The sequence below is a fragment of the Rhinichthys klamathensis genome, unplaced genomic scaffold (assembly GCF_029890125.1).
Source record: "Rhinichthys klamathensis goyatoka isolate OS25496 unplaced genomic scaffold, OSU_Roscu_1.1 h1tg000196l_1, whole genome shotgun sequence".
Classification (NCBI taxonomy): domain Eukaryota; kingdom Metazoa; phylum Chordata; class Actinopteri; order Cypriniformes; family Leuciscidae; genus Rhinichthys; species Rhinichthys klamathensis.
The window spans coordinates 5,449,554-5,468,303 of NW_026606722.1; the positions used below are offsets into that span (position 1 = coordinate 5,449,554).

Sequence of the window (18,750 nt, forward strand, 5' to 3'; positions counted from 1 at the left end):
CATTCCTATAGGCCTACTTCGTGTGTAGTAGCATCGCTTGGCGTCTGGATGTTCAAACAAACACATTTTTTGATAGCACCACAGAAGCAACTTTAATGAAATAATGAGACTTAAATTGTAATTGATTTCAATAGAGTTAGCTATTGTTAAGCCAACAAGTGTTCTACTAAAGCATGAACATACAAACAAATTAGATAATTAATTATCCATACACTGAACTTTTTTTGTATGATATTTATAGTTTATTTCTCTTCTCTCTTGTATCATACACCATCTTGGATTTCAGAAAGATTGTAACCTTTTGGAGCAGCCTTGACGTACAGTCGTTTTTGGAACTGAGACACTCTTTTCTCTTTTAGAATAGCTCTTTTCTGGGCATTGTTACTGTCATTGTGTTTGTTTGTCATATCTTTGTGTCTCTCAGGCTCTAGCATGTCTCTACGTCTCTCCCTCAAATCCCTGAGGGCCAACTGGAATAATCTCAAGAGAGCGAGTTAGAAAGAGCCAGAAACACACTGTGAGGGGAGCGAGTCAAAGAACAAATGAAAGCGTGCGGAGCAATGAAAGGAATGAAGTGTAGCCTATGTGATTTATATGCAGCCAGTGTGTCTGTTCTCATCTTCGCCCCAGCTGGCAGACGTCTTCCTGTGATAGAGGGATCGAGAAAAGAGGCGTGGGGTGAAAACATGATGATGACTCATGGAATTAGTGTTGATTAAAATATACTGTTGAGTTTCACAGAGGGAGTGTTAATAAGACACGTGTTCTGAATGGTTAACCTCTGAGTAATCTAGAAAGTTCAGTAACCAATACCAGTATTGAATATTATTAATGCACTAGAATTTTGGCAACTGAAAAATTTGGTCAAAACTAGTTTTTGGAGGGCTGAAAACTGTAATTATTAATTTGCGCTTTTTCGATCGCGTTTTAACTGCGTCAGCTTCTATTTTGTACACACAACGTGGATGAGTTAATTTATTTCTTTTAAGGAACTCAACAGTAGATTTGTTTGAAAAATGTAGGCCTATCTGTTTATTATTATCCGTACAATGGATCATCTATAGGGTTCAATTTTGTTTAGTTGGATTTTTCGTCAGATTTAGCTTTTTACCCCATGGCAGGAAACGGGAACATGCAATCCCCTGGCCATGTGTTCATCTGAACCCTCGACTGATTTCCTTCTGATCATACTCAGTTGGTGGACGGCTTTACCGAACAGCATGAGGGTTTATTAGGCTGAGGGCCAGTTTGGGGTCCATATGCCAACCCTTTCCTGAGAGTGAGACCGTACTGTCTCTTTTGGACGACTATTGCATAATGCAGTTTCAATAAAGGACGAAAACTGATCCATTGGTACGACCTCTGAACTCTGACTTGGCCAAGTGAGACGTGCTGCAATGGTGATCATATCCGAAAAGCTTAACTTCAAATCAGTGGATCAATAGTTGGTAATGCAGTCAGAGTATTCCGAAGGGTCAGGACTTCCTTTACACGCCCTTGTATTGATTTTTAAACGCATTGATCATTATTTAGTGACTTAAATACTGCTGGTCCTTTGCATGTGTTTGAATAAGATGATGACATGGTGTGAGCTGTGATTCAGTAAATAAACCTTTCCTAACAGGGCAGATGTTTGGATAAGGATGTGCAAAACTATGTCTTTTCATAATTGACTGTCTGAACGATTAGGCTAGTCGGTCTTAAGGGTCAATGACAAAAACAAAGAGTATTCATGATACAGAAAAATGCATGACGTTTTTAGTAGTGTGCTTTGTATTCATATTCATATTCAATATAAAAGACAAATTTTGTCTTTTATATTGTTTTTAAGTTTTGCCATTTTCCATTCCAAGAATACCATTCGAATAGCCTGGTTAAAACCAGACCATTCTCAGTTGTAACTGAGTTATGGTCTGGCAAAGCGTCATAGACAAATCATTTCCAGAGGTGCGTCACCAACGGACGTCGCGGATAGACCTAAAACCAATCAGAGCGATGAAGGAGATGACGTATGCAGAGCGGCGGAGAAACATCTCCGAGTGTTGTTCTTTGCTCGGTTTTTAACAAAAAGGAAACGTTCAAATCGCTTAAAACAGACGCGATAGCTGATTCGAAAGAGTGATGTTCGACGGCGGCATCCATCTTTGTAATGTAGGCTACAAAATCCCAGCGCTGTCGTCATCGTGTAAAGCCCGCCCCAACGTTTCTGATTGATGACGCGATTTTGACGGATTGGAAATGAGCTTGAGTGAGCTCTTTGCCAGACTAACTGTCAGACCAAATCTAAATTTGCCGGAAGTTGTCTGGGTTTTCCCAGGCTACCGTTCGAAAGAACTTCCAATTTAAATTTCACTTTAAAAATGTAATGTGGTGAAAAACCATCATGTAAAAATGAATAACATTAAAACAAAGAAACATTTTTTAGGCGTATTCTTCAAAAGTATTATTTACAAATATAGGGAATCGGATGCACAGATACCTTTTCTTTTTTTCATAACCGATCCAATTCTTATGATACCCAAATTCTGAGTATCGTCCGATACGGATAACGAGCCGGTACTTTGCAGCTTTTTTTTCTTAATCATTGTAAAATAACTTTGTAACTGATGATCACTCTTTTGTGTGTTAAAAATCCACCTAATACACACAACTTCATTATAAAGAAAACACAACAACAAATGAATAAAATAATCATTATCTATGACAAAAATAGGCTATATATTATAAACTAGGTTAGTGGATAATTCAGCAGCAAAAGTAATTCTAGAAAAATCTTTGTTTAGTGCAAAATAATCTTATAAAATCTAATCATTTAGTGAAAAAACATTTAGTGGGGAATAGGGGTGTAACGGTACATGTATTCGTATTGAACTGTTTCGGTTCGAGGCTTCCGGTTCGGTACGCATACAAACCGAACGATTCCTTGGACCATTTTTCTTGCCGACAAAATTCGCGCTGGCGCGACCGCCACAACGTTGCGCAACATCAAATGGCAAGCGTAAAGAAAGCGGAACGAAACTGTGCTTCACGGATCGTTTATCAGTTCGGAGCAGCAACATCTGTGCAGCGGGAGCCGATCTCGATCAAGCGACACTGTTACAACACAGCGCTAAGAGATCCAGTAAAGAAAACATTTGAATTCGCCACTGAAGTAATAACATCGCTGCGAGATCTAGTGAGAAGCGTTCACATTTCTCCATTATTAACCGTAGATCTCTATTAGATCAAACAGCGCTGACGTGGACACCAGGAGAAATATTGTGCCGTGAATGAACTAGTAATACTTTACGTCCACAGACCAGCAACATTCACCATGGATTTAATATAGTAACTCTAACTGTAACCAGTTTGGCTGGAATAGTGAAATGCTTTCAAGTACTTAACACATCTTTTTCCAGCACTTCAAAACTCAAATATTATATAAATAAATAGCCTATATGAAGAGTTCAGATGCAAAAGCCTCTATAAGTGCCATTTGAAATTTTCTTCTAGAATGATCATTTTTTTAGGCAATCTTCATTGCCATTTAAGTGAAATTACTGATCTTAAATATACAACCTTGATAGAAATGATCATTTAGAAGAAAATTTCAAATGGCTTTTGCATCTGAACTCTTCATATATTTAAATGTTATTTTTAATGTGATGACCAAAACATTATTTGTTCATCCTTCAAAGATGACCCCCATTTATAAACCTGAAAGTTTCAAGATGTAGGAAAACTCACACTTATTTAAAAAATATTTTTTATTTTAACAAATGGGAAATTTCTCTGGCATTTCTTACTTTTTGCTGTATCGAAAACGTACCGAACCGTGACTTTAAAACCGAGGTACGTACCGAACCGTGATTTTTGTGTACCGTTACACCCCTAGTGGGGAAATAATACCGTAAAACTTCAAATAATAGCCGAGTCCCAAATAGACGCCTGTCTCTATACACGCCTGGTGTGGCTGCAGGTTTGGGTAAATAAAGGCCGGTCTCAAATAGAGACCGGGTCTGTTTTTTAGTTTCGGGTTGTATTTAATCCTCTAAAACCGCCAGATCGCCCGCTTTTTGGCGGCCGCCAAAGCACATTTTTGTCCCTCCAAAGCCTTTTTTTGATCGATGAGTGAGGTAGAATAGAATGACTGCTGCGCTTGACAGGGCGCGTTAGAGAGAGAGAGAGAGAGAGAGAGAGAGAGAGAGAGAGAGAGAGAGAGAGAGAGAGAGAGAGAGAGAGAGAGAGAGAGAGAGAGAGAGAGAGAGAGAGAGAGAGAGAGAGAGAGACCCGGCCGCGCGCGCTCCCGTCTTCAAACAACGAGCGCTGTCTTGCTCTCTCTCCCTCGCGCATATTAATCAAAATCAATTGACGCGATAGTAAAAGGTCGGAAGACCGCAGTTTCACGTGGAGCATTTGGAGATTTTTAGAGATTAGAGACAGGCTATACACTCAATGAACGACTTCTCAACACAAATTATAAAGGCCTGTCTCAAATAGACGCCTGTCTCAAATACAAGCCGGTGCAGTTCGACGATTTGGGTAAATAAAAGCCCGGGCTACTATTTGAAGTTTTACGGTATATTGCTGCCCCATACTCTCACTTTTATTTATGTCACACCATATGCCATTTTACAACCTTATCTAACCTTGTCATAAAGACCATACAATTATCTGATACTTTAAGATATTTATTGGCCTTGGCAGTCATGAGGGTCATATAAAATATAGACTATTAGAATATTAATATTCTGATTACCATTCTTTAAAATATTAAGCATATATGCAGGGTTTTTTTAAGGGGAAAAAAATGGTCAGACTATCTAATAAGGGTTATTATTATTGCATCACCCTGGCATTTTTGTTGACTTATTTTTTAATATACATTATCTTACTTAATGCACAAAACTATAATCATCCACCTTTATAGCATTCTTTTTATTTAAAGAAAAATAAAAAATCCTGTAGGTTTATGTACCACTAGGTGAACAGTCGACCATCCCTGTCTTGAGTGTGTGAGTGTTTGTGGTTTGCTGTGGTCGTGTGGTGTATAATGTTGGTTGGTTAATGCCTGTAAATCATACTTATCTGATCTGCTCCACACTCAAAACCACAACTATAAACACAAGATAACAAACTCACCCATTTCCTCCACTGCCGCCGTGTTTCTTTAGGAGAGTGTGAATGTGTACTGATGTGTGCCATGACCGTGTGTCAGTCATTATTACTATAACCCTTTTCCTATTGCTGCTGGTCAGCACAGCAGTTACCGCTTCCTCTCAGAATCCCTAGTTTCCTGTGGAGTTTCCTGTTGGCTTCTGAATTGGGCTCATACAGAGACAGGAATGGGGCACACAGCCGAGAAAGTGTATTAAATCATGCGAGAGGGCGCAGGGAAGGCATGCTAGACGAGGGAGGGTGAAGAAGCCATCCAGGCTGCGGATCTGGGCTCAGGCCAGCTGCTCTGATCCCACGGGAGTCTTCAGTCAGCACACACACACACACACACACCGCCTGCTGCTGCCCGCTTGCTGGACTGCTGACACCGCCAACCTCCTGCACGCGCTCGCTTATTGATCCTTACAGAATCACGCGAAAAAGGACACTGTGCAGGTTACTGTCATCTTTTCTTCTTTCTTTAAGCATGCGACATGGAAATTGTCCAGTCAGCAGACCATAGACAGCTGTGACCCCCAAACGCCTCACCCGGGAGGTGTTCATCCTTCAGAGGCCAAGATACTGAACACTGAAAAAATGTATATGATCAATACGCATTACTTACTGTATAGTATAACATTTAAGGCAGCAGCTTAACTTAAGTTTTTCCTTTGAATTAGTGGGATTTTTTATTTTTCTAGTGAAAGTGATTTTTTGTGGACTTTTAAATTCTAACTCAATTGCCAATTTCTGTTGGATTATTGGTTTCAGACAAGATGCAGAATTGTAATTCTAACTTGAATGTAAGTAAAATGTAAATAAAAATGGCTTAATTCTTCATTCAACTGCTGTAAGTGTAGGTTTTAATGCATTTAAATTTAAATACTTTTTCATGCATTATTATTAAATGCATTATTAAATAAATTGCATAATTAATTACATATTAATAATTATTGTTTGAAATGCCACCCATATAATTTATTTTTAGGTTTTTATGCTCACCAAGGCTGCATTTATTTGATCTAATAAAATACAGTAACAACAACAGTAATATTAATATTATAAAACTGTTTTGAATATGTTATAAAATGTTATTTATTCCTGTGATCAAAGCTGTATTTTCAGCATCATTACTCCAGTCTTCAGTGTCACATGATCCTTCAGAAATCATTCCTCTATGATGATGTGATGCTCAAGAAACATCTCTTATTATTATCAATGTTGAAAACCGTTTTTGCTGCTTTATATTTTTTTGTGGAAACTGATGAATTTTTCAAGATTCATTGTTCAAAAAGCATAGCAAGAAAGCATACATTTGAAATAAAAATCTTTTTGTAACATTGTAAAACTCTTTACTTTTGATCGATTGAATGCATCCTTTCTGAATAAAAGTATTAATTTCTTTAAAAAAAACAAAATCTTACTGACCCCTAACTTTTGAACAGTAGTGTATATTGACTTTTTTTTTTTTTTTTTTACTTTTAAAATATTAGTTTTAAAATACTTTTTTGTTTTGTTATTTTGTGTTTATTTGGATCATTCATTTGAGTACAATCATATCTCAATACAATCAAAAAGTGTCTTTACAAATACAGGTATGTACAATGGGCTCTATGCACGGCGGTATTTCCGGTGAAGGTCTAAGGATGCTGGATTACTTCCGCCGATCGTAGAGTCCAATGCTATTCCGAGAATTTATATTGGTTTTTATACTCTATTGCTACACTAAAGAAACGTTAGTCACAAAAACAGACAAAACAGACACCCCTCATTTTGTTTATGCTTCTTTGTTTATTATATTAAATAAACATAACTATATATAAAATTACATCTAAACGTATTAAAGTTTCGTTTCAAAGACGAGAGGACAGTACATTTTGAAGACTCTGCCATAATCCCGTTTTCCTCGGTTTTCCTCCGCTTTAAACCTCCCCAACCGGAAACGCAAGAGCATCCTTGCGTCAAACGCGGAAGTTATGCGTGCATATAGCCCATTACCTAATGTGTAAAATACTTAAATATTAATAATAATAATTAGTGTATTGTTCCAATCATGATCAATAGCAATTGCTTCGTCCTCGTTGGAATCGATGGATTTCCAAAAGATTGTTCCAATAATTGTTTTAAACAATAAATAAAGTAAATGAATCTTCCTATATTCAGATTAAACATCCAATTGAACATCCTGCAAATTGAAATTCATGCTCCTCTCTGCTCCTCTCTTGTTGTGTTCTCCGCACATTATGCAGGAACTGCTCTGTTGACTCAGCCTGTAAACACATGCAGACACAGAGCAGGTCTGTCATCAGCCGTCAGTCTCACACTCAACTCCATTTGTCAAATTCCTCTGCTCCTGATCAGCAGTCTGCCATAGCGTGTGCCGTGACCTTGGCTTTTTATAGTCTCTCTTTCTCTCTTTGGATGATAATTAGAGTGATGACAGGCTGGCTGTTTCTCACCTCCTTCACACACACACACACACAATCTGCTGTTAAACCAGCCACCCGCTACTGTCTCTTCAGGACAAACATCAACTTCCTTTTCCTCCAAATATGCGGGAAGGGTAGTGTAGTGTTTCTTGTAGATAGGTGTGGGACCTGTCGCTCTATTTCTGTCTCTCCTAACACCCTTAGCGTTAAGCCTGTTTTAAAGCAGATTTCTGTCAGACAGACAGCCACACGCAGACATACACAAACTGTTTGGCTCATCCGTCTGATGATAATCAGACCTGTGAGATGCTTCAGGCTCAGATCAGTGCAGCAGGAATTTCATTGTCATTTCATACAGTTTTTCAAGACTGAACGTTTCTCATTTGCTTTCAATTCAAGGCACATGCAGGTACGGCATGCGTTTCTCACTGTCCGTCTAAATTAAGACACTCAATCACACACCACTGCATGATATTTAAGTGAGAGCAACTATGGCAGAAGAGTCTTAGCATTGACGGGAAAGCTATTCAACTGTGCTGCACTTTTGGCTTCTTATTGGTGAAGCATTTTTATTATTTTTATTATTTTTAAGGGATACAAATTTAGGGCGTTTTGTATTTTATCGAATTTAGGGCGTATTTTGCATTTGATCAAAATAAAACTGAAATTGTAAAATGGCTTAGTGCGATTATCGAATAGCAAAGGCTGTGATTTAATTAAATAATATAGCCATGCGCTACGTGTTCAAGAGAGAAGAGGAGCAATGTGTTCATTTAGGCGCCGTTTGATTTCCATAATTTCAGCTTTTCAGTTGTTGGATGTAAACTGCGCGGTTGTTGCAAGAGCCGGCAGGGTTATGAGCCTTGGAAGCTAGTGTACGAACAACTCAGAAACACTGTAGGAAACCGGCTTTCCACCAACGCACGCACTTTTTCTTCTGGGATGGAGGCGAGTGATTCCTAGCGGTGGGACATCTACACCTACACAGTGTCTCACGTATACTGGAGTTAGATTTCCGTGATGAGCAATATTCACACAATTTGTCTTCCTTCCTTTAATTTTAACAGTAAACCTTTATTGTGCAGCACTCTGTTTGTCAAAGGATTTGTTTAATTTTCATTTGACTGCATTTTAAAATATTAGTTGAATTGTTAATGCTTTATGCATTCATCTGATTGCCACCTTTGACAATAAATTTGTATTAAATCATAAATCTAGAAAAATGAAATCACACACCAAAGAATTTCTGAAAGAATTAAACAATTCATATTTCATCAATACTTATCATCGATTCCAATAAATTAAAGTTTTTGGTATTCATTTGACTAGACATGCTTTTTGATTATTAAAATTATTGCAATTTAATTAAACAGTTGAAATAGAATAAATGGAAAATTAAAACCAAAACAAAATTTGGGAAAAACCAAAATAAAATTTGGGAAAAACCAAACGATTTCAGAAATAGGGCCCTACATTTTGTTTTTTGTTTTTTACTTTTAATAAATTGTTGGTAAATTGTATTTGATTTCATGATTTTTATTAATTTGACAAGCTTTTTGATTACTCAACTTTGTTAACCATTAAAGCAGAGAATTTTAAAATGGAAAAAAAAATTAATAATCTGAAAATGTTTATTTCACAGGGCCCTATAAAGAGGGACATATCATGCCATATTTGGCTGCTTCTGTTTTGAACAGCTTAATTTATGATTGTTTTAACTGTGAACTTTTGTTGTGTCATGACGCGGTTCACTTCCAGTGTAGACGCGGTGTCAGACAGCAATTGTGTTTCTGGGGTTTTTTTCTGTTAGAGTATGTTGATATTTCCCTGTGTTGGTGTGTGGAGCTGCCATTGTTCTCTGTTGGATACGTGCTTAAATGAATGTATTGTTAATATTGTTATGGATAGAGTGTACAGCAGTAACTATCTTGTTCTTATTCATGCTTACTTACTGAACCACAAAAGATCACATTTTCCATTTTAACGGTCTCCTCTTATCGTCTCCCTCAAGGCTTATTCCATAGGGTGTTTTTTTTCCTCCCTCTGAATGTCAAATGAAATATGGATGAACAGGGCTCAGAGGGGCCCCAGAGCAAAGTTTGTGTGTGTTCATGAAAATAAATTCAGTTCTCTTTCTCTTCCTTTTGAGTTTAAACGGACACGCCTGTCTTGGCAAGTATCCTGATTCCTTACACAGTCGGTTGTAAACAATTGAAAAAGAAAACTGATGCGTATCATTGTATTGGATTCGTGCATTCGTCTTAAAGTAACAGCAGCCTAAAATTCCCGCATCTGTTTGTCACACCAATGCTAATCAAACCACAAAAGAGACAGAGAAATTCCCTTTTGTAGCTTTAACAAAGATCAATTGTATTAATGAATTATATTTAATTATATTTAGGGTTTTTTCCAATCGATTTGTTCTTTTGTATGTATCTATGCTTGTTTTGTTTATTATTTTCCATGTAGATGCTCACTCCTACGAAATCACCCCAATTATTCTAGAATGATTAATTCTTTACAAATAGAGCTATTCAAATCATCCGGTGAAATTTTCATATCGCATTGTCAGTTTTTTACATTATCATGTAGCCCTTAGTTGACACTATAATAACATTAATATTGTGCAAAGTGTTCTGGCATTTGCTGAAATTGCTTCACACATTTGCCACAGCAGGTTTGTGCAAATAAAGTTTTACACAGGTTTAACACACACTCTATGAGTGGGAATCTTTTGGAATTAGATGGAGTTAGAAAAAGTAATACGTGCAGTTGCATATCAATATTTAGTGATTCAGCCTCCGATACAGGATGTTCACTTGCTTTTACAAGCAGTCATTGGTCATCATTGCGCATCCACGTTGAACGTGCTTCTTGGGTGTTAAAAGTACCTGTATATAAGAGTTATTTTGATACAGGAACTGTTGTCAAGCAAGCTTCATTTATAAAGTTTCCCCGTTGCAAGTCTGTCCACTTTCTAAACTGTCCGGATGCCGCTCTGCTCTCGTTCCGACAGCATCACGTAATTAACAAACATTTAGAAAAACGATTTTTGAATCGGTAGATGGAATCGTGATTCATATTGTATGCAGACGTACAGACACACACTTAAGCAAAAGCTATAGGGAAATGAAAGATTAAAGGTGGGGTATGTGATTTGGAAAACAACCGGCAGATTTTGAAAATATACAACTCAAATGGTCCTACCTTCTTTCCTCCAACGCCGGCTCTGACTCCACCCATTCGAAGAACATGGACGCGCAATTATGCACGAGCGAAAACTCAGATGCGCAAGAGATTGTAATGACGATTTACTACTAATCATGGAACCGGCTTTACTGACAAGATGCGCATGCGTCACAAACCTTGAGTATGCGCACGACGGGGGTCACGCGCGCTGGGGGGAGGGGGGTGTGGTACAACCGTTTGATTGACGGACTTACTGTCCAATGATTCTGGTGGTCTTGGAAATGATTGGCTGGAGTTTTTCGAGTCCTGCCCGTTCCACAGATGATTAAATTGCTTAATTTTCATTTCAGTGCTTCTAAAGCCCCGTTCACACTACAAGCGACTTTGTCGCTGCATGTCGCCAGTGGCTGGCGATGAGGTCGCTAGTGGGAGTTCCCACTACTGGTTGCCTTTATGAATGACATCCAATGATGTGGGGAAGGATCATATGCGCTCCGCTCCTATTGGTTGTCGCTCCCGAAAGTCGCTCCTCATTTGCATAAAGTTAAACAGATCTCAACTTTGTCGCGTCGCTAGACACGCCCCATCTAGTCGCCAACGGTCGCTGTCGCGCGTGTCGCCGGAAGTCGCCCGCTCACCATTGAAATGAATGGTATCGCGTTGCGTGTAGTGTGAACGGGGCTTAACTCAGTGGCTGTAAGTGGGTTAGGAATAGGATTTCAAGTTATTTTGAAAAAATTTACAAAAAAGAGAATCACATACCCCACCTTTAATGAACATGTTTTATGGGACACATGGAGAGGGAACGCATGTAAGTGAAGGTGGGGAAATCTGAGAAGTTCAACCACTTGAACTCATTCCTTCAGGCTCGGAGTGTCTCTGTTGCACTGTTTCCCCGGCAGGTTGAAACAAGACAGCGACACCTCCCACGCTCTTTCTCATCCTTATCTATCCCTCGCTCCATTCCGCCTTTCATTCAGCCTCCTCCGTGCTTCTGAGCGTCTCTCCACGAGCTTCTTCAACAACCCTCCCAGATCTCGCACATTAATCACTCCCGTCACACCATCACGCTCAACCCCACATTCCCTCGCGAGAGACACACGTGAAGGTGATTTGTGTTGCAGTGGTTACAAACATCCACAATCTTTACCGTCAGTCGAGCATGACATTACTGAGTTCATTGTCAGTCATGAAACCACTGTACATTTGTTTTTTATCTGCAGTTTTTACTGGCGCTCAGCCGTCCACAGACAAGGTTATATTTCTCTGCAGAAAGGTCAGCATATTCATTCACCTGTCACTTAATCCCACAAATCCTCCCCACTCCTTGCGTTTATTAAATATTTTTAGCACATTGGATTAGGCTGTCAGCTAGCTACTAATACTAGCATTGTTCTCTTAGTGCCCCTTTTTTACAATGTTTCAAACCAAAACTGCAGAAGGTTTCAGAGCAGAAAATGCTAAAAGGTTGCAGATTGCTCGTTTTCTGTGCTGATTTCGTAAAATTGCCTCTCAAAATCGAGTTAAACATGGTAAAGTCAGTGGTGGAAATGGCTGGGATTCACTGGGGGGACCCTATAGTTGGAGACATTTTGTATTTTTAAACCATAGATGCAGAGAATTTTATTTTATGTATGCGCCGTGACATTTGCATAGCGTTTGGGGGCTATTATGGAAATTATTTTGAACTAGAACTCCATCTCTTGAAATTCCATCTGAAATCATTCTAATATGCTGATTTGCTGCTCAAAAAACATATAATAATCATAAACTGATAATAATAGTATGCTGAATACAGTTGCACTGCTTAATATTTTTGTGGAAACTGTGGTGATACTTTTTTCAGAATTCTTTGATGAACCGAAAGTTCAAAAGAGAAGCATTTCTTTGAAATGGATTTGTAAATATACGTGGCTAGGGATATGTAGAATTCCATGTGTTTGCGGTTTGACTCCTGCGGTGCTCTGTGGGCGAAGGTTTCGTGTAGGCCTGTTTATGAAGCCGTTATGAAGCATTTTTCTTTCTGTGGAGTCATTCTCTGTCTTGTTACCATGGTAACATCATGAAAACAATAGCTATAGAGCTATATGCTGAGCATTGAGTATTTATTTTCTGTGGAAATAAATGATTCGCTTTCACAATTAGGCTACTAGTCTGGCGAGACAGTGTTTGGGTTATTTCTTTGATATCGATGGGTTAAACCGTTTAAGCGCGTCACATTTTTGCATGTTTGTGACATGCCAGAACGAATGGCTTCAGTCTATAGACTGAGGAAGCTTGTTCTCCTTAATATGCAGTAAATGTGTTGCTGGCTTCAGCCATGTGATGGTTTGAAAGCTTATTTTCATGTGCGCGAGGGAAAGAAAGCTTGACGTCCTGCTTTGCATCTGGCTCGTCCCATCGTGACATGTGGTGGGTGGCGTCTGGTGTCTGTATTAGTGTCCTGAACAATCCTCTCTAATGACCCGACACTGACCTCTCTGAAACTTCAGCCCCAGCCCATTTCCTCAAACACACGCAGCTGCTGTTGTTTCTATCCTCTTTACCGCATGTACAGCACCACCTAGTGCATTTCTCATTGATGTACAGTTTGTCACATACAAAGCGTTTCTTTAACTTTATTGCCAATTTCACCCTCTAAATGACTAGTTTAATTTGTTCACATCACAGACAATGTCCTACAAGGTTTATACATGCATTACAGGTCTTTTTAACGAATGTTATTTCCACCACATCTCAAATCACCATTCATTTAGTGGTGAAATTAACATTTTAAAAATGTCACAAATAAAACGGCTGACTCCTGTGTCTTGCTATGTCTGATTTCATTACTAGAATTGTTGACACTGTATTATAAGGTGATGGTTTATAAACCAGTGTTGGTTGTTGTGAAAATGACGTCACAAATTAATATAATAATTTTTACACAATAAACATCAAATTAGTTTAGATTTTTTTTAAATTCTTGACTTTGTTTAGAGGGTCAAAGTTTTAAATGTGTAATAATTAATTGATTCAATTCTTTGCAGTTAATAGATTTTCATTTTGGGGGATGACACTTGAAAAATAACCAGAAAATAAGCAAAGTCATGGTCAAAAGTTTTCAAAATAGTTTTGTGACCTTAAAATGAATGTTAACCTATGTAAAAGTCAACCCCTTACTGTATTTAAAAAAAAAAAAAAAAACGACAGTATTTGCTGCTTAACCCTCCTCTAGTCGGGAGATAAAACATGTTCTTGTTGGTATTGGTAACGTGACTTCTCTTTCTCTCTCTCTCTCTTTCCTTTTCTTTATCCTTCTTACAGCAGGTTTGGCTCAGCAGAGGATTTCGAGTGAATCCAGCCGATCGAGTGCAGGGGAGGACACGGCAGAGCCATCACGATGTGCATTTGACAAATACCCGGTAATTGAATTCTGTCTTTGTTTGTGTGCTGTTCCAGTAGCACACTATATAAACTGTTGTTTTGCAACCTTTTGGCAAATGAAAGCATTTGTGCTGCTGTTATGGCTGTGTTTGTGTGTGAAGGGTGAATTAGAGCTGTGCTTAGGATTAGTCTGCAGTTTGGCAGTGCCGTAAAGTCGAACAAACTCTCGGCAACACCTGTTACTTACAGAACCCTAAATCACAAACACACACATACTAATGGCTTCGTAGCACCTGTTCACTCTCAGAGACAAACACACATACACATTGTCGGTCCCATTACGGTCTGAACACCTGCTTATTTTGTTTCACATGTCGTGTAGCCAAATGGTGACTGCGGTGTTTTGATAGTGAGGCCAGCAGTTGTAGTGTTTATCAACGTCTCTGAGCACTTGTTCTTTGGAAGCGGTGTACGGTTACATCGCTTCACAAGAACATTAGATTAACAACACGCACAACCGCACAAGGCTAATGTGTGTGTGTGTTTCAGAGATGAGGTCTCTTTAGTAGTTCATCTTTAATCATTCCACAGTGTGACATAAATCAACAGCTTTGGTTATTAGAACATAAATTGATTTTGATGAAAAAAAAGCAGCAAAAATAGGCTTACAGTTAGGGCTGGTTTGAAAATATAGATTATGCCATTTTAAAGGCTCCTAATTTTGTTTTGAAGGTAAGGTCTGCTACAACAGGTTTACATGCATCAAAGGTCAAACAACACTTTCTTTTTCTCATAATATACATTGCTCATCACCACATTTTTCAAAGATTCTCAAACGACTCGTCCGAAGATTCAGTCTCTCTAAATCCTCTTTTCCGTGTGCTACTCTGCTCTGATTGGTGAGATGGCCCAGTGTGTTATGATTAGTGGTGCACGATATATCGGCCGCCGATATAAAATCGGCCGATATGGTACGTTTTTTACACATCGGTATCGTTCCGATGTCAAAATAGGGCCGATGTGAACAGGCCGATAATCATTCCTGTGTATTTGACGTACGTGTAGATGTGAGTGTGGGGGCGGGGATGTTTGGTTTTGCACAAGCGCATACATTACGAGCACAAGTCCTGTCAGTTTAAACATCAAGCGCAAGAAGACTGGAACTTGCGCGCTGTTTTATGTCAGCCTTACTAAGGTGTATTTTTGTCCCACCAAAGCCTTATTTGACCGGTGAGTGATGTAGATGACTGACTGCTGCGCTTTTTTAACTGAGAGAACGAGCAGAGAGTGAAAGCCCCGGTCCACTCTCACCGTCTTCAAACTGTCTTGCTCTCTCTCCCTCCCTCGCGCATATTAATGAATTGAGTTGACTGAATATCGCTGAGAATACACGATGGTAAAAGGTCGGAAGACCGAAGTTTTTTTTTTCTGAACTACCACTGGTTGTGAATTGTGCTCAAATAACGTTGCCTTATCTTCTCTGAAAAGCTTTCCACACATTCAGATGACATAAACCACACTTTCAATAAACAAAACAAAAAAATCTATCTAGTGATTAAATGTGATTAAATCTTGTGCGATGTCCTAAACTGCCGGGATAATCACACAACGTGTGCCGTGGTCCGTTAATGACACGTCCGATTCGCGAACTAATGACTCCTTTGAACCGATTCACTTTAATGAATGGTTAAAACAACTGATCTGTCCAACACTGAACTCAAGAGACATAAATCGGAAACACTTTACAATAAGGTTCCATTTATTAAAGTCTAGTTAACTACATTAGTTAACATTCTATTAATATTAGTTTCTATGTGGATTTACTCCATGACAAAACCACCCCAGTCATTCTAGAATGATTCATTCTTTCCAAATAGAGCTATTCAAGTCATCCGGTGAAATTGTTTTTATATCGCAATATATATCGATATCGACAGCGGTAAATATCGGTATCGGCCATAACAGCACTATTAATATCGGTTATCGGTATCTATCGGCCACAATTTTCACATCGGTGCATCACTAGGTATGATTGATCTACCACTTACAGTCCTAACGGAAACGAAACGCACATTACCATAACTGAACTTCAGCTCCGGAGGCTTCCTCAGTCCTCAGAGATTGTACACACTGTAAAGACCATAACGGTGGCGTCAATTTTACCATATTAATACGAGCACGAATTCGAGTGTGTTGGAGGTCTGCATCCCACGATCAGTCCACACGATCATTCAGCTCATGCCTCATCACAAAGGTTCAAACTAAACTGACATTTACAAAGTCCAAGCCAGTGCCAGAGCAGTTCAAACAAGAGACCACAGAAAAATGAATTCGACCATATGATACTGTGTCTGGAAAAGGTTTCAATCAGCTAGCCCAACATTTGGTCAACACAGTGGCAAAAACAGGAAAATTCGATGTCAGTGAGATACTACCACACCCAACAGCAGTATCAAGACATGTTGAGACGAGGGATCAGTGTAGAAACGTTGGCTAAATCACTGCAATAATATTCAAGTTCAAATGCGCAATTACAGCAGACATATGGACAGAAACCTATCGCAAAACATCCTTTTTGTCGGCAACTATTCATTACATCAATGACCGATCTGAGCTACATTCAAGAGTGCTTTTTGCTCAAGAGTACCGCAAAGACAGGGGAAAACATTCAAAGGTACCTGTGGGAGAATCCCAGAGTATTTGGCATTGATGCAACAGAAATGGGCAGAACGTTTTTGTCAAAGATCTTGGAGCCAACAAGGTTCCTTATGAGGATACACAAGACTAAATTGCTCAGCACACATACAAAACGTGACCCTGTCCAGTGTGTTTGCTCCTGCCATGATGGAAATGTCACCATTGCTAGGCTCGTTACTGGTGTTAAAAGTTCCTGTACATTCAATACAGCAGGGCAAGCTGAAAAAGTCACTGAAACAATCCGTTGAGACTTGGGTTGGGGACCGTTCACATTTTTACCGGTACCTGAAATTCGGTGCTGGTGCCCAACGGTACCTTTTTTAACTGTAAAGAAACTAAGTAATTTATAGAAGTGTTATTGACATTATGCCAGAGCTGCCTTGGTCGCTGTCTGCCATTGTCTGTGATGCTTGAATATTAATAAAAACATCCATTTTAGTAATTAAAAAAAAATTCTATGAAATGTTTTGTTTTTCCACAAATTCTGTGTTGTGAATTTTCTAGTAATCAAATGAAGATATAAAACAATTTAATTGATCTTTTATATGAAATTAAACTTTTGTGTCAATCAACATGCGGCACAACTGAGCTTTATACTGTTAAAATGTCACTACAATCACAAAGTGTAATTATTCCTTAAAATATACGTTTTTGAAAACCCAACCCTAGTTGAGACTCAGTGGAACTTTTGTCATGCTGAATCCTGTTTTGGAACAGTATGAAGACGTTGCATCTGTGCTGGCTGAGAGCAATAATTATGACAGGATTGGACGCATCAGCACCAACACACGTTTCAATCCTTAAACCCTTTACTGAGGCAACTGACGCTACAACAAAGCTCCAAGTGCCTCACTGGTTCTTCCGTGGTCCGTGAGTTAAATCGAACGCTGTACGTCAGCCACAAAGGACCCTCTGCTCTCTGAAATCTCAACCGTCTGTGTGACACGGCTGAAGGAATTACTTGCAACAGGGAACATTCTATCCACATGCCTTATCGAATAGCAACCTTTCTGACTCGAAATCTGCAAGGTTTGAAAATGATGGATGGAAGAGGGCGACAAGAGGTGATGCATGGAGTCAAGAAAATGGTTTAAAGTTTGATACACATGGTGAGGATGCGGAGCCGACACCCGCCCATTTTAATTTTCAGAGTGAGAGGACGATACCAAAGAATCACATGGATCAAAATCGTTAGATATCCAGTTTCAGGAGTATAGGACCCTGAAACTTGAACTATCAAGTGAACAAGACGTTCTGCAATGTTGTCGTTCACATAGGTTCCCAATTCCCTGCCCTGAGTAACCTGGCAAGATACAGTGGGGCCAAAAAGTATTTAGTCAGCCACTGATTGTGCAAGTTCTCCTACTTAGAATGATGAGAGAGGTCTGTAATTTTCATCATAGGTACACTTCAACTTTGAGAGACAAAATGAGAAAAAAAATCCAGGAAATTACATTGTAGGATTTTTAAAGAATTTATTTGTAAATTATGGTGGAAAATAAGTATTTGGTCACCCACAAACCAGCAAGATTTCTGGCTCTCACAGACCTGTAACTTCTTCTTTAAGAAGCTCTTTTGTCCTCCACTCGTTACCTGTATTAATGGCACCTGTTTGAACCTGTTATTTGTATAAAAGACACCTGTCCACAGCCTCAAACAGTCACACTCCAAACTCAACCATGGCCAAGACCAAAGAGCTGTCGAAGGACACCAGGAAGAAAATTGTAGACCTGCACTAGGCTGGGAAGAGTGAATCTACAATAGGCAAGCAGCTTGGTGTGAAAAAATCAACTGTGGGAGCAATTGTAAGAAAATGGAAGACATAAAAGACCATTGATAATCTCCCTCGATCTGGGGCTCCACGCAAGATCTCATCCCGTGGAGTCAAAATAATCATGAGAACGGTGAGCAAAAATCCCAGAACTACACGGAG

The 18,750-nt window shown here is 39.0% G+C and overlaps 1 protein-coding gene across 3 annotated transcripts in view; it reads left to right on the forward strand.

Annotated features, from left to right (window-relative positions):
* The window catches only part of ralgps2 (Ral GEF with PH domain and SH3 binding motif 2), a 225,813-nt gene that overhangs the window by 27,896 nt on the left and 179,167 nt on the right, over window positions 1-18,750 (forward strand). For 2 of the 3 annotated variants that reach the window (XM_056262749.1, XM_056262751.1), the window contains exon 2: window positions 14,064-14,158. The gene's annotated coding sequence lies outside the window, so the exon portion shown is untranslated. Of the gene's footprint in view, window positions 1-14,060; window positions 14,159-18,750 lie in introns of all 3 variants that reach the window. The other variant, XM_056262750.1, reaches the window with a different exon arrangement.